General features: G+C 41.1%; 1 pseudogene; it reads right to left on the minus strand.

Moving 5' to 3' along the window:
• Positions 1–5,089: 5,089 nt before the first annotated feature.
• LOC118318156 overlaps positions 5,090–15,318 on the minus strand; it is a 51,847-nt pseudogene continuing 41,618 nt past the window's right edge.

Consider the following 15,318-nt stretch of genomic DNA (forward strand, 5'->3'; position numbering starts at 1 on the left):
CTACGCACCGCTCCACGTGCCCAACCGGTACTGCTGTTTTTTTATCAGTAAAAAATGATCGCAAACTTTGGACACGTTCCGGCATTTTCTTCCGCCTCTTTCATGGTTTTCGCTCTTTTTATCCATTTGTAATCCGCGCCGACTGCGTCAACAGCAGAAGCCTGTTGTGCGACAGTAATAATCATCTGTGCAGAAACACAGTGAGCAGTATAACGTTAGTAACATTGATTAAACAAAAAATCAAATGAAAAATCACCAGGGCAAATAATTTTGCCCCAATGATTTCTAGTAATCGCATTATTCAAATTATTCGAGGAATCACTTCAGCTTTATTTACTGTGATGCTAATTTTTGATAGCACATGTTGGATCGGTATTGTATTATATTTGTCAGAACTCCGACACCAGCGATGGCACGGCTGGTCTCTGAGGCTCTCCGCATACCAACTTTATTGCAATATTTATGTACAATAATTCATAACTATAAACACTGAATTAATTCATTTTTCCAGAAAATCTGATTTTCAAGTAATTTTTTTTTCTTTGTTAGCATTTTAAGATTGCTATTCTTGTTTCTTAGATACTAACACACTTTCACTTAGCTGTGACACAACTTTTGAAACCTGGTGCTAAAAACACCATATTTGCAGGTTTGATTCCCTGCTGGTTCACCTTACTAAATTCCTGAGAAGATAGGATTCAGGAAAATGTTCAGCATTACACCTCTGCCTTGTAAAACCCAGGTTTTAACCTCACCTGTGCTCCTTCTAGCGACCTACCACAAGAGGTCAATAAAGCCCTAGGTAGCGCATTTACAGACAGGTAAACTAAGTGGCCAGAGACCCCTAGTGGCCAGAGCTGAAGCTCCTCAGAGATAAATTGACTGACATGCAAGCTGTGATCACATTCTCTTTTTACCTCTCTTTAGAGAAGAATAATCTTAAAGCAATGAAGACATTAGTGCCTGCAATGAGGAATTGGAGAGAGTGGTTGACCAGTCCAACACACGTCAGCAAGCCAGAGCTCCCTCCCCCAAACGTAACCCAGCTACTGAATGCACCATTAAGTTAATAGTTACCTAGCAGGTCTTCATATCACCAGAACAGTTATTCCATTTGAGTCACCTTTTTCCTCTCTTCTGTATACACAACATATTTACACACACAGGCCAGACGGGTATCCTCCTTCTCGTTCAGTCACGATCACACACCAGTCCTCTGCCATCCCACTGGCTCACTCCAACACCCTCCAGGAGTAAGCTGATTAACCTCTAACACCTTTCCCTTTTCTTTCCCCTCTCTAATTTTTTTATTTTTCCAACAATACATATATACATATTATGAACACAGTCACACAGAAATGTGTGAGTGTGTAAATGAGCAAATTACTTGAATAATGAAGATAGTCAAACTAAAGAATGACATTTCCGAGAAACATGGTGGAAGGATGGGACATTGGCAAAGAAAGAACCCATTAACATTTGGCGTGGATCCGGACAGAGGGGATCTTGATGAAAAATATCATATAAATGACATATTTAAGTGACTGTTGTGCAATTTGGTGCAGATCCGAATTAAAATCCTGATCGACTGGATTTATTTGCTTTAGAAAACTTTATATAGTGTTTTTGTGTGACATAATATGACCTAACCCTTTACATAATGTTATTACTTATGTTAGTGTACACTAACTGTCACAGAACAGTTTGATAAGTATTCAATTGATATCACCACAGATGTGGGAGTGACGTGGCACAACTCTTGACCACTATAATCCAAACTAGAACTGCAAGCAGTTTATGATGGGGTCCAAGCTCTGGCGATCAACCCCCCCCCCCCGACGACTCTTGGAGCCCATGAAAATGGAACCATAAACGCCGTATTGTAAGAGGTGATTCCGAAAACATAATATTTGGGGTGCAATAGGCCACGGCCATTTTGAGTAATCAGAAGACCATGGCCTCAGGAGTGGCCCTAGATCGTACCCACCAAGTTTTGTGAAAAATGCATGAGCCATTAATGAGATATAAATTAGTCATATTTGTAGCGCCCCCTAGAGGCCAATCTTTATCACATTTGTTGGCAAACCTCAGAGTGTGCTAGCAAACAAGAATCTCCTTTAGCATTTAATTTGGCTGAGATATTCAGAAGTTATTGTTTTGGCAGCTAGCTACACACATTATGATAACTTGTTGTGAGCTCCCTCTGGACATGCTGCGTGCCAGGTTTTGTGCAGATCGGACACAAGGCCTAGCAGGAGTTTGAAGGAGTTTTGTGGCAAAAACACGGTTCCCAGCCCCCTCGTGCTTGGACCCCTAATGATTATAACCAAATGAGTGAATATCTGTGGTAGAAAGATAGTAGTGTTCCAGAGACACGGAGAGGAGGTCTGGAGGTTTGAGGTGGAATCAACACAGTGAGTTTGTTATTAGGGGTCCAAGCCCGAGGGGGCTGGGAACCACGTTGCCGCAGTGATGAGAACCCTTTTGTTTCGCAAAGATTATTCTTATTTTTCTGGAGATAAAGGTCCTGCCACAGCCTAAACCGTGCATGGTGGAGTTGTGCAATTTGCAGGACTGGTCCAGAACCCTGCCCACACCTCAGGCACAAAAATGTACACACTTCCGCCCATAGGGGGCTCTATAATAAAAAAAAAACATTTTGTCCTATAACTCCCGTACCATACATTGCACATTTATAAACCTTATATCCACGCGTTCCCTGAATGGAGCTGAATGTTTTTCATAGTGGCCACGCCAACTTTCGCCTTGACTTTTCACCCGTCGAAATCGTGATTTATCCAAAACCTACTTTTCAAACTTCTCCTAGGCAGTTCGTCATTTTGGAGGGGGGCGCTCCAAAATGACAAATTTAGATTTCATAAATGGCTCTTGCTATTTTTATGAAACTTGGAGGGTACGATCTAGGGCCACTCCTGAAGCCACGCCTACAATGGTGTACTCATTACTCAAAAGGGGCGTGGCCTATTGCACCCTAAAAATTTGTTTTTTGGATTCACCTCTTACATTATCTTGAACCACTTCATATGTCATTAACGATGATGTTCTGTTGGACCACTACTTGATTGAGCTCACAGTCTCTCTTCACATGCTGCATTGTAGGCCCAGAGGTTATCTTACCTCTGAAATAACAGAACATTTGATCTCAAATACAAAAAGTATTTCTTTGCCAACTGTCTCCCCTGTTGACCATGATGCCCAAGTTACATCCAAAAAAATAAAATTCCTCAAAAACAAAAACCACAATGCATTTCTTGAATGTAATGTAGCAATCCCAAACACCAGGCGATTTAATTTCTCTGAATTTATATATAAATATTCTAAGAATCCGAGGATTCTTTTTGTTTGTGTATGATTGATGTTTAACTCAAAAATATGTTTATTTCCACCATGACAAGATAAAAACATGCAAAACATTTGAATTTGAAATCAAAGTTATAAGTCAGGGGACAGGGTTATAAGTCAGTCATGTCATTTTTTGAGACCACACCCAAAAAACAGAATATTTTAACTGCACTACAAATAACATTTTCTCCCTGATTCAGAAAAAAAGCTAATTAATTGTGTCACTGAATGTCCTTGACTATGAAAGAGTGTTAGGAAAGCCATACTTTATAGCAATTCAATCAAGGCTTTGGCGTGATGCGATGTTGAATGATGAAAGTTTGCAAAGGAAAATCAGTGTAGGGGAGCAGAGGGGAAATTTACATTTCTAATATTTGTGAACACAGGCTGTCACATTAATACCAGAACAATGTTGTAAAAGGAGCCTGTCACTAATGTATTCACACAAGTGTTTCAGAAAGTCATGAGACAACATGGACACTATTTACATCTGGCAGAAGAATAGAAGATGGCAGCCATCCAGGAAGTTATTGTGGGTTTTTTTGCTTTGCGATATGTCAGGCGGCTTGAATAACATGAGGACTAAGCCTGAGGCTGCTCCCTGTGCTCACCAGCTAATGGCTGCTAGCCGCTGCTACGGTTTCTAATGCCTCTCTGAACACCTCCAACCGGATCACAATCCCTCCTCAGTGTTTTTCGGGAGCATTTACACTATCTGATTATATTGTGGTCACCCGACACACATTTAACTGCAGGTTTAAATCGGATATTTGTCACTTGTATACTTGGTTCCACTAGAGGCTGGTGGCCACTAAACTCTGTGATTATGATGTACACACAATTAAAAATTTTGAGTGTGTCCGTCACTTTCTGAATGAATCAGATAGAGAAAGAAAACCTGTGACACGCAGAGCTGTACTTACTGTACAGCTAGCCTTTTGCTGGTAGGATCATCCAAGATGTCTCATAGTATCCTTTGCCCTTTAGAGTGAATGGACTCCACTCCACCCACACACACGTACGCAAGCACGAGCGCACACACACACACACACATGCACTCATTATCGTGGTGAGGCACTTCTCAAGGTGCTGTTATACTGGGAGCAATGTACAGAATTGAGACTCAACACATAAGAATTTACAAAAAGGCACATTTGACCCGGCGCTTGAGATTCAAGTGTAAATCAGTGTCTGGAGCATGGCGGTCATACCGGAGCTCTCACAGAGACAACATTCATTCCAAGTACTCTGTTCTCGCTCTTCACCTTTTTTTTTCGCTCGGGAGCTAATGTTCAGACGATAATGAAAATTATCGAATGACAATGTTGCCTCAGCCTTGCAGCAACACTCTACAAGTCCAAAACATGTAGAGTGGGGTTGGTTTCATTCTAATTAGATTGTAAGTTGACCATAGAAGTGAATATGAGAGTGAATGGTTGCTTGTCTCTATATGTTGGTCCTGCGATACGTTGGCTACCTGTCCAGGGTGAACCCCGCCTCTCGCCCAATGTCAGCTGGGATTGGCTCCAGACACCAGAACTTAATCTGGTCAGACTGAATCTCAGTGCTCACACAGGTTTCGACTGACAAGAACACTGAGATCTTACACAAAGGTGTCGTCTTAGAAGTTCAATTTGTTAAAAGGCAGCATGAGGTTTGTGGATATCAGATTCCAGTATTTGCCCAACACATACAGAGCCTGTGTGTTTTTTTACCTCGTGGATGGTCACCGATGTCCTGGGTGCGAGGCAGCAGAGCAGAAGGGGTACTGGTGGTCATGATGGAGGGACCTCTGATCTAGACGTTTGATCCCCACTTACACACACTCTGTCTCCAGGGCATCAGGCTGCTGCAGCTGACTCAGATCATAGTCCTAAACACACATTTGAGAATGTGAGTTAGAGTGAGGATTCTCAAGGCATGAGGAAAGTGTCAAGGTTTGAAGAGGAAGGTGGATTTAAGCTGATCGTCAAATTCAAGATAGGAGTGACAAGGCCTTCAGGCTGTTGGAGGAGCTAAAAAACACAATGTGAAATGTACTCAATGAAAAAATGATGAATGGAAATATTTGTATCTTCTGTTATCTGATGCTCAGAGGGTGAATGCCATTAAAGTTTGCCATCCACTTGACAGTGTTGTATACTAAGTAGCGATGATGTGAAGATGTATTGAAGAGAAGTCCGCCGACACCGTCTTGATTGTATATAAAGGTTTATTACAAAAAGACCAGCATCGATTACAAGCACTGCAGAACTTGGAGAGTGTCCGGCCAAAATGACAACCCTCCCGACTCTTCTTGGGGGTTACATTTATAGGTCCATCGTTGGCTTGAGTAGGAACATCTGGTTTGAATTAAGAAAGGCTATGAAGAGATGCAGAACTCAAAGGGGTCAAAAGTTGAAGTGAGGGGTCAACAGGAAGCCCCTAATTTGGCCCTCCGGTAGATAATGTGATAATGATAATAATAAGATAATGTGAACTACTCACAGTGCATCTATTGACAAAAAGACACTACAACAGGCCTGTTGAAAGTTTCGTACCTGGTCGAGCTCAAAATGATAAAGTAATTATATACATAAGTCCTGAGATAACAGACAGTGCAATTGTGAAGAATTTAAAGGGAGGTGAGATTGAAGCAGCACGAGAGTCTGGCACTGCTGTGTTATTAACATTTAAGCAGGATACTGTGCCAACAAGAGTCAGTCTAGGATATATGAGGTTTCCATTGAGACAATTCATTCGTCCCCCTCTACGCTGTTACAATTGTCAGTGTTACATGCATGTAGCAGGAGCATGTGGAGGAAATAAAAGGTGTGGAAAGTGTGGAGGAAACCATGACTTTATTCAATGTCAGGCTAATAAAGTGAAGTGTACTTTTCAGTCATACCTCCATGGATACTACCCACCCCAGAAATAGACCTCAGTATATTGGAAAACATAAAACATGCAGAACCTGCAAACATGCAGAACCTGCAAACAGCAACAAACTGTTCAACACTTTTGGATTGTCAGCAATATAAATATCAATGAGAACAGTTATATACTGCGCTATGTCACATAGGAATACAGAATGTGACTTTGAGAGACCTACTAAACCCCCCTTAGCATCAAATGGAGATAATGGAAGCAGTCATGGATTTATCTCTGCCACAGGATCCCTCTGAAAATGACCTTTCCTGGAAATAGTACCTAAACTGACCTGTGAGAGGCAGCAATGTGCCACAAGGCATCTAGTCAGCTGAAAAGCCAGAAGAAGAACAAGAAGAAGAGCAACGAGGAGCTAGCAGCAGAAGCGGAGTTAGTTTGAAAACACCAAAACCACCCACCTACTTTGCCAGAACCTGCATATAGGACAAAAACCAAGAGCTAAAACGAGCTAAAAAGAAGGAAGCAGATCGAGCAGATGTAAACATCGGAGCGGCCCCACAGATGACAGCCCAGCGAGAGTTAAAGGATTCACAAATGACAGGTTCTGCTTGACCGGGAATTATCCCTGTTTCATTTATCTTTTATTTTCCATGTTATTGTCGCACTCTGTGACCATAACGTATGCAGACTGCTAGTTGCTAGGTTCACAGTGCTATGGCTATGGGCAAGCGGTGTTTATGGCATAGTTGCTGAAAATATGTTTTTGTCCATGCGGTGTAATCAGTTTTGAAGGTTTACCAGACAAGTGTGTGCTGTTGCCTGTGCTCTCGCGGCTAAATGCTCCCCCATCAGTGTCGTACTGTTTAGTTAGCATCACTATTTATCACGAAACGTAGCATCCCATGGTATGCTAAATGCTAAGTATGTGTCGATATTCCCAGCTGTGGCTACAGTCACGTTCACGTAGGCCTAATAAATTTGCAAATGCACTCATCACTTACGTATTTACTTGTCACTGTAGAGCAGACTGTCAAATTATTTATTTTTAAAATGTAATCTCCTACGTCTGTCAAAAACGCAGCAGTGTTTCAATACGAGGTGAAGTTCCTGTGGGTTTTCCAGAAGCAAGACTCCACTTTGGCCATGGGTCAAAGTAAAATTTATATCTCCCCTGCGTTGAAACCAAGCAGTAAAAGGCGAACAGGACTTGGAGGGTACGATCTAGGGCCACTCCTGAAGCCACGCCTACAATGGTGTACTCATTACTCAAAGGGGGCGTGGCCTATTGCACCCTAAAAATTTGTTTTTTGGATTCACCTCTTAGATTATCTTGAACCCCTTCATATGTCATTAACGATGATGTTCTGTCGGACCACTACTTGATTGAGCCCACAGTCTCTCTTCACATGCTGCATTGTAGGCCCATTTTGTGCGAACTGATAATCATGACTACAGAATATGTACTCAAATGATTTATTCCCCGCATAGTATTTCGACTTGTGATACATTTTTGAGGAGGAATATTTTTTCCTGGATCATAGTTTCACATACTTATATTGCTTTTCTACACAGATGCTGACTTTGCTGGGGGAACAGCTGAGGAGGGAATATTCAACACACCTACTGTATTTTATTAATGTGCAAAATAAAGAATGACAATATTACATCTTTGTCTACTGATACATTTTTTATTCTTTTCTTTGAGATATTGCATTCTTAGTACTGAACCAGTGAATCTGATTACCCTAAATTAATATATTTGTAATGCCTTGAATTGATTCAAAAATGCAGTAATCTTCACATTGTTGTATATTTATGCAATAAGAAACCAATCACTTTCAAAAATACACTTTATTGCAAGGCAAATACTGAGGTTGCATGAATATAAAAATATAACTTTATAATAAATAAATGAAATGAAAAAAAAAGTATTGCACAGCACACAGCAGCAGGTACCAACTGGCTCATCACATGAAAATCAGCTATGTCTTCGGCTCCCAGGTCCTCGGGTGTCGGGCAAACACACCGACCTCTGCCCCATCTCCCATGGCCGCTGCCCAGGTGCGCCTCGTAGGCGACTCCTTCTCCTGGCTCGACTGCTTGTCGAGGCAGCCGTGTTTACTTCCTCATCGGAGTCCAGTGTACCAGTCTCAAAACTCTTATAATGTTATAAAATATAGATAAATGGGTCAATCATCCGGCAAGGCAACAAATTATGTATGTGAAGATTAAGCTGTTAATTTACAGGCCTACCATGTAACACTCTGTAGTAGCTAATCTGCTAGCTAACGCTAGGTACGTAAACAAGCTAATATAACTGATTTACGGTAGCCTACGTTCAAAAACACTGACCATGTTGTTTTCTCAAAAAGTCAGTAAGGCAACGGTAACTAAAATACGTGTTGTAGTGTAGCAATGTCGACAGTAGTCCGTGTTAGCTTCTTACCGGTGGGACCATCATGTTATGTAACTGGCCTGGCTTCAGTTGCCATGGTAGCCTGCGCGGGCACAGCGGGCTGGGAGGAGCTGTGGAGGCAGAACCGAAGTGCAACGGAGGCGGAGGGAGCAGGAGTCGTTGGATTTTGAATTCTGAGACTATGTCCAGACTTCTCCCAGTCTTATTAACTGCAGCCTTAAGCAGTGAGCAGAAATAATTAAGAGGCTTGTAACTTTGAAAGTGTTGAGCCTTACAGTTGGTATTTGTAAGCCATGTTTCCACTACGTTTTTCAGGTATTTGGTCACAAACAAGAGCATTGGACAAAACAGAGACAGACGAAAAGTCAGTGGATTACCAAGGTCAAGTCGATTAATCATCAATCATAGAAAACAATAAAAAACTGAACCAAATTTTATGAGGTCTATGTAACAGCTGTCAAGATGTTTCATTTAGGACCAACTGGCAATCATAGGAAGTTTCAGATCCCTACAGCCAGTCCTCTACGGCATAGTTAAAAGATCACTTTCACATAGAAACTTGAAGTGGTATGTAAGATGTCAGAAGTGAAGTCAGATGTCAGATGTGATGTTTTTTCCTGACCTGTTGCTGTAATGGACACGTCACGGTTGAACAGTGTTTAAAATACAGTGTTGTTTGACAAGAGTATAATCAGAATCCACGGTAATTTGTAAATTGTCATAAAAAGTGGCTGTGAACTAACTCCATTAACACTTAATCACTAAACATGACCCAACTACCGACAATGTGGTGGACCGCTGCAAACGTATGAGGCATGTAACGTACGTCCCTCTGACGGTTCTGCGTACCAATTGGGGGATGAAACATCACAGACGTAAAGAACATGTGCGTCATGTTTATGTTCTAAGCTACATGTGAGGATTGCTAATACAAGAGCAACTGACCAAGATGATTCGACCGGCACCCGCTGCATTAAAAGCATTTGGCAGGTGTAGAAAAGAAGGGTGCTGCTGTGTAGAAACATTATATGTATTTTATGGTTCGTAATTTGTGTTTGTGTGTGTGTACCTGGTCCTCCTCTCCCCCTCCCTCCTCATCATATTTGAGGATGTTGTCTCTGATGTCATCTTCTGGGTCGATGAGGAGCTGCTTGGCTTGACGCTCCTTATCTCTTCTCTTCATCCACATCACAAACAGCAGCACCAGCACTGCAGACCGAGCGTGCAAAAGAAGACAAGGATACAGTTTAATTGTGTTAAGTCGAATCAAGTCTCCACTGATATTAATGTTATATATATACAGTATATATACTGTATATATATATATACTGTATATACATAAACACTTTAATTTCCTCTATATTTCCGATTATTGTAACTATCTTTTCATTTGCCTGAACCAACTGAATTTGCATAAATTACAGCTTGTCCAAAACGCAGCACACACACAGAGAGAGCACATCATTCCCATTTTAGCTTCTTTTAATTAGTTTCAGGTTGATTTTAGAATTTATTTCAGGTTTTATTGTTGACATTTTAAGGCCCGTTCTGGAATTGTGCCGTAGGACATTTTAGATCTTTTGATACCAAATGTGCCTGGTCATAACCTGAGGTCCTCAGTAAGGACCAAGGGTGACTGGGCCTTTTCCGTTGGGACCGCTACTCCCAGAGGAGGCTCCTTATCCTCTTTTAAATCTCTCTTAAAGCCCCAGTGTGTAATTTTTGTAATTTTCTGGTGGTAAAGTTGCAAACCGCAACCAACCGATCACCCGACAGGGACACGTTATGGTGGTGCACCACCAATTCCATTTCCGGTTTCCGGCAGCGATGAAAATTCAACACGAATACGACGTTTGTGCAATCGTATTCAACACGACATAGCAAATATGGAGCCTTAGAGAGGTCGGGTCCACCTCATGTAACTATATTTATCTCATTCAAAGTTGACAAAAAAACATCTGTTCTGTGTTTCTGTGAATAAGTTCTTCTAAATATTACACACTGTAGGTTTAAAGAAATATTTTTGTTTTGTGCTTTCTCGGGACTTGAACTCACCTTTAACATTTCAAACCTTAAAATCTTTTACTTTACAATAGTTTCCCTCCTGGCTTTGATCGGACTATTTTAATAATTTTTGTTTTCACTCTTTTCTCATCTGTAACATTTTTACTCATATTACTGCCATAATGCTTCCAACTTCTTTTTATTGTTTCCTATTGTTTGCCTTCAGTTCTTTATTTTTTAATAGTGAAGGACCTTGTAATTGTTTTTAAAGGTGCTATTGAAATAAAGTGTATATTTATGATTATTATCATCAATAATGATAATAAGTAATAGTGTCTCCAGTGCCCCCTCCCCTTTCCCCTGGTTCTGTGTGTGTGTGTGTGTGTGTCTGTGTGTGTGTGTGTGAGGTTCACCGAATAGTATGATGATACAGGTCAGGATAGCAATGATGGCTCCGGTGCCCAGTCCTGCAGCAATGATTCGCTCCATGTCCACACAGTCTCCGTGGTGATCACACAGGCACACCTTGACTCTGAGGTAGGATGTGTTGGACATTGTGTGGTTGCCAGAGTCTGTGATTGTGATTGGAACCTCGTAGATCCCACTTGCCAAGGAGCCCATCCTCAGTTGTAGCTGGGCAAATTCGCCTACAGCGCAACATAGAGATGAAAGGATAGATATGTGGAAAAATTAGAAGCCAAGAGTGGTAATTCTTTACTTACAGATGTCAATCGGCTGCATGAATACCTTTGCACTCAATCACACTGGGAATTGCACAGTTCAGCTTGAGTCTGCTAATGGTGGTCACTGGAGCACATTGGGACTCTTTGCTTGCATTTCAATTCTAAAGGAGAGAGAGTTGTGCAATTTCCCCATACACATTTTCAAAGATACCATCTAAAACAGATATACAATAGAAACCTGACAAACATAACACCATACATAAAAATCTATTTGAAAAAAGTGAAAATGAATGAAAATACATGACAAAATTGACATCTCAGACATATTGTCCTACACTGACCGTTGAGGTGACTGAGCGTCCAGTTGAGGCGAATGTATGATGGACGATTTGCCAGCTCAAAGGTGAAGGGTCCACTGTTATGAGTCAGGTCAGGGTCACTGGCTGTGATGTCGATGGCGTTGGGATCTGGCTTCTCACACATTTCTACCTCAGGGGGGAACACATGAGGTGCGTTGTCATTAATGTCCAGCAGATACATCTGAAGGGTGCCTGTCCCGCTGGCAGGTGGGACACCTTGACAGAGAGAATGAGAAAAATAATAAATTACATTAATCATTTAACAGACAAAATGCATATTATATTTATTGCATTTCATAAGGGTTATTTCATAAAAGGCGAATTCCATCTGTAGTCTGTTGATGGATGCGACTGGCGATATCAGGTTGACAAAGAACAAGATATCAGTGAGTTGAGGTGTTAAAACTCAGCTGCAGTTTACACCAACATCTCCCGACCCTTTTGCCATCTGTGGACATCTGTGACGTAACTGAAATACATTTTAATGGAGATTAAGAATAAAGAAGAAAATTTGTAAATTTTTAAAACTTTGGTAAAAGTTGCTCATTACATTACACAATAAACCTCATAGAATGTGTCTTGAGGATTGCAATCATAGTTTCCCTTGTGCAAAAATAAATTTTGGTCTGGCAATAGCGGATTAAGGTTCAGATGAACCTTCTATCATTTTCATATCATTCATTTGACTCTTTGTATCACATTTGTATCATTTGCAATTGTAATGATTTTTATTGTTTTATAATTTATACAAAATGAACAACATTGGTCCCAATATGAGGCTTGCTGGGTCTCTCAGCGGTCTGTCATTCGACCCCTCCTGTTCATGCTGTATATGTGAACCCTGGGCCTTGTCATTCACAAGAATATTTAAGCTTCCATTCTTATGCAGATGCCACGCAAATGTATTTCTCCTTTCACCAAAATGACTCAGATCATCTCAATATTCTCAATGACTGTATCCTGGACATAAAATGCTGGATAGCTCAAAATTTCTTGCAGCTTAAAGCTGCTGTCGATAGGATTGAGAGCAGGGACAGTTCTTGGCATAGGCGACATAGGCCATCAGCGGCACGAGGATGCGGACGACCGGAGGGGGAGAGAGATTGGGGGGAGAAGTGACGATCCCCAGTGAGGCTGCACAGATCGGCGTTGTGGGATCCGCAGGGGTGAAGCGCTCCCCGTGCAGGACTCAGTCCTCAGATCCCTGAAGACCCAGTGCTGCACCAACTAACAGCCGTTCACCTGATTATTCATAGTTTGACTCAGACAGAACGGTGAACCGGAGAACTACACGCCTTTGTCGTGATTGACAACGTCTCTCGTTGATGAGTCCCTGCTGCTGCTTCAGAGCGCTGATCAGCTGTTTATTAAAAATGTATCATGGTCATAACCATGTCCAAATTCAACACTTCACTTTCTTGTGCAAGTATGTGACAGACAGACAGACAGACAGACAGATAGACAGATTTCTTGCAAGATTAGTAAAATGTCTCAAGCAGTGGAGAGAACACTTACATTACATTACATTCTGCTTCCCTTATATATAAAATTTATGTCTGAAAATTATCTTAATTTCTTTGAGGATCACAAAACATGTGTATGATATGGGTAAATAAATTAAAATCATAATACAGACAGAATTAAGGTGTTCATCTAATACATTAAAATATCTCTTACAGCAGCACACGACTGTTTACAAGAGCATAAATTTCTTCATAGATCTATCCTGCGAAATTGCTATCAAACTTCACCAGATTGATGGATTTATTTATGAAATATAGAAAATGTTCTTCCGGGGGAGCATGCCCCCTGGATCCCCCCTACTGTGTCTGACGTCCACCACCATAGTCTTTCAAAATCTTTTGTGATACACTGAACCCTACAGAGGAGTCTACAAAAGAATCCCAGAATTCAAAATCCAACGACTCCTGCTCCCTCCCCCTCCACTGCACTTCCGTCTCTCTCAACAGCTCCTCCCAGCCCGCCGTGCCCTCTCACGCTACCATGGCAACCGTAGCCAGGCAAGGTACGTAACATGACGTAAGAAAGCTAACACAGACGACTGTCGACATTGCTAGACTATAACACGTATTTTAGTTACCGTTGCCTCGCAACATTACCTGTGACTTTTTGTGAAAACAACATCGTCAGTGTTTTTGAACGTAGGCTAACGTATATCAGTTTATATTAGCTTGTTTACGTACCTAGTGTTAGCTAGCACATTAGCTACTACAGTGTTACATGGTAGGCCTGTACATTAACAGCTTTATCTTCACATACATCATTTGTTGCTTTGCAGGATGGCTGACGCTTTTTATCTATATTTTATAACATTATTAGAACTTTGAGACTGGTACACTGGACTCCGATGTGGAAATGAACACGGCTGCTGTGACGAGAAGTAGAGCGAGAAGAGGGAGTCGCCTACGAGGCGCACCCGGGCAGCGGTCGTGGGAGACGGGGCAGAGGTCGGCGTGTTGGCCCGACACCCGAGGACCTAGGAGCCTAAGAAATAGCTGATCTTCATGTGATGAGCCAGTTGGTACCTGCTGCTTGCACTGGTTTCCTCCCAAGGACGGTGTAGCTTCAGACTTTGCTGTGCAATACTTTTTTTTTAAAATTTCATTTATTTATTTCACAGTAATATTTGAACATTTATGCAACCTCAGTATTTGCCTTGCAATAAAGTGTATTTTTGAAAGTGATTGGTTTCTCATTGCATTATTATACAACAATGTGAAGATTACTTCAATTTTTTATCAATATACTTTTTGAATCAATTCAAAGCATTACAAATATATTCATTTGGGGTAATCAGATTCACTGGTTCAGTACTACGATGCAATATCTCAAAGAAAAGCATTACAAATTTATCAAAGTAGACAATGATGTAATATTGTCAAGCTTTATTTTGCACATGAATAAAATACAAAGTATGTGTGTTGAATATTCCTTCCTCAGCTGTTCCCCCAGCAAAGTCAGCATCTGTGGAGAAAAGCAACATGAGTATGTGAAACTATGATTCAGGAAAAAATATGCATCCTCACAAATTTATCACAAGTCGAAATACTATGAGGGGAATAAATCATTTGACTACATATTCTGTAGTCATGATTATCAGTGTCGAACAAAATGTGTAATTACGTGCTGTTCGCCTTTTACTACTTTGTTTCAACGCCCGGGTGATGTGCATTTTACTTTTCCCCATGGCCAAAGTGGAGTCTTGCTTCGGGAGAAGACATACACGGGAATTTCACCTCGTCTTGAAACGCTGCTGCGTTATTGACAGACACACAGGAGATTACACATATGAAAATAAATAATTTGACAGTCAGCTCTACAGTGATAAATTAATACGTAAGTAAGTGCATTTGCAAATTCAGTAGGTGAACGTGACTGTAGCCACAGCTGGGAATATCGACACATACTTAGCACTTAGTATAGCACTGGATGCTACGTTTGGTGATAAATAGTGACGCTAACTAAATAGTACGACACTGATGGGGGAGCATTTAGCCGTGAGATCAGAGGCAATGACACACATATCTGGAAAACTCTCAAAACTGATAAGACTGCTTGGACACAAACATATTTTTAGCCACTATGCCACAAACATCACTAACCA

Source organism: Scophthalmus maximus, chromosome 7 (genome assembly GCF_022379125.1).
Source record: "Scophthalmus maximus strain ysfricsl-2021 chromosome 7, ASM2237912v1, whole genome shotgun sequence".
In the NCBI taxonomy this organism is placed as follows: domain Eukaryota; kingdom Metazoa; phylum Chordata; class Actinopteri; order Pleuronectiformes; family Scophthalmidae; genus Scophthalmus; species Scophthalmus maximus.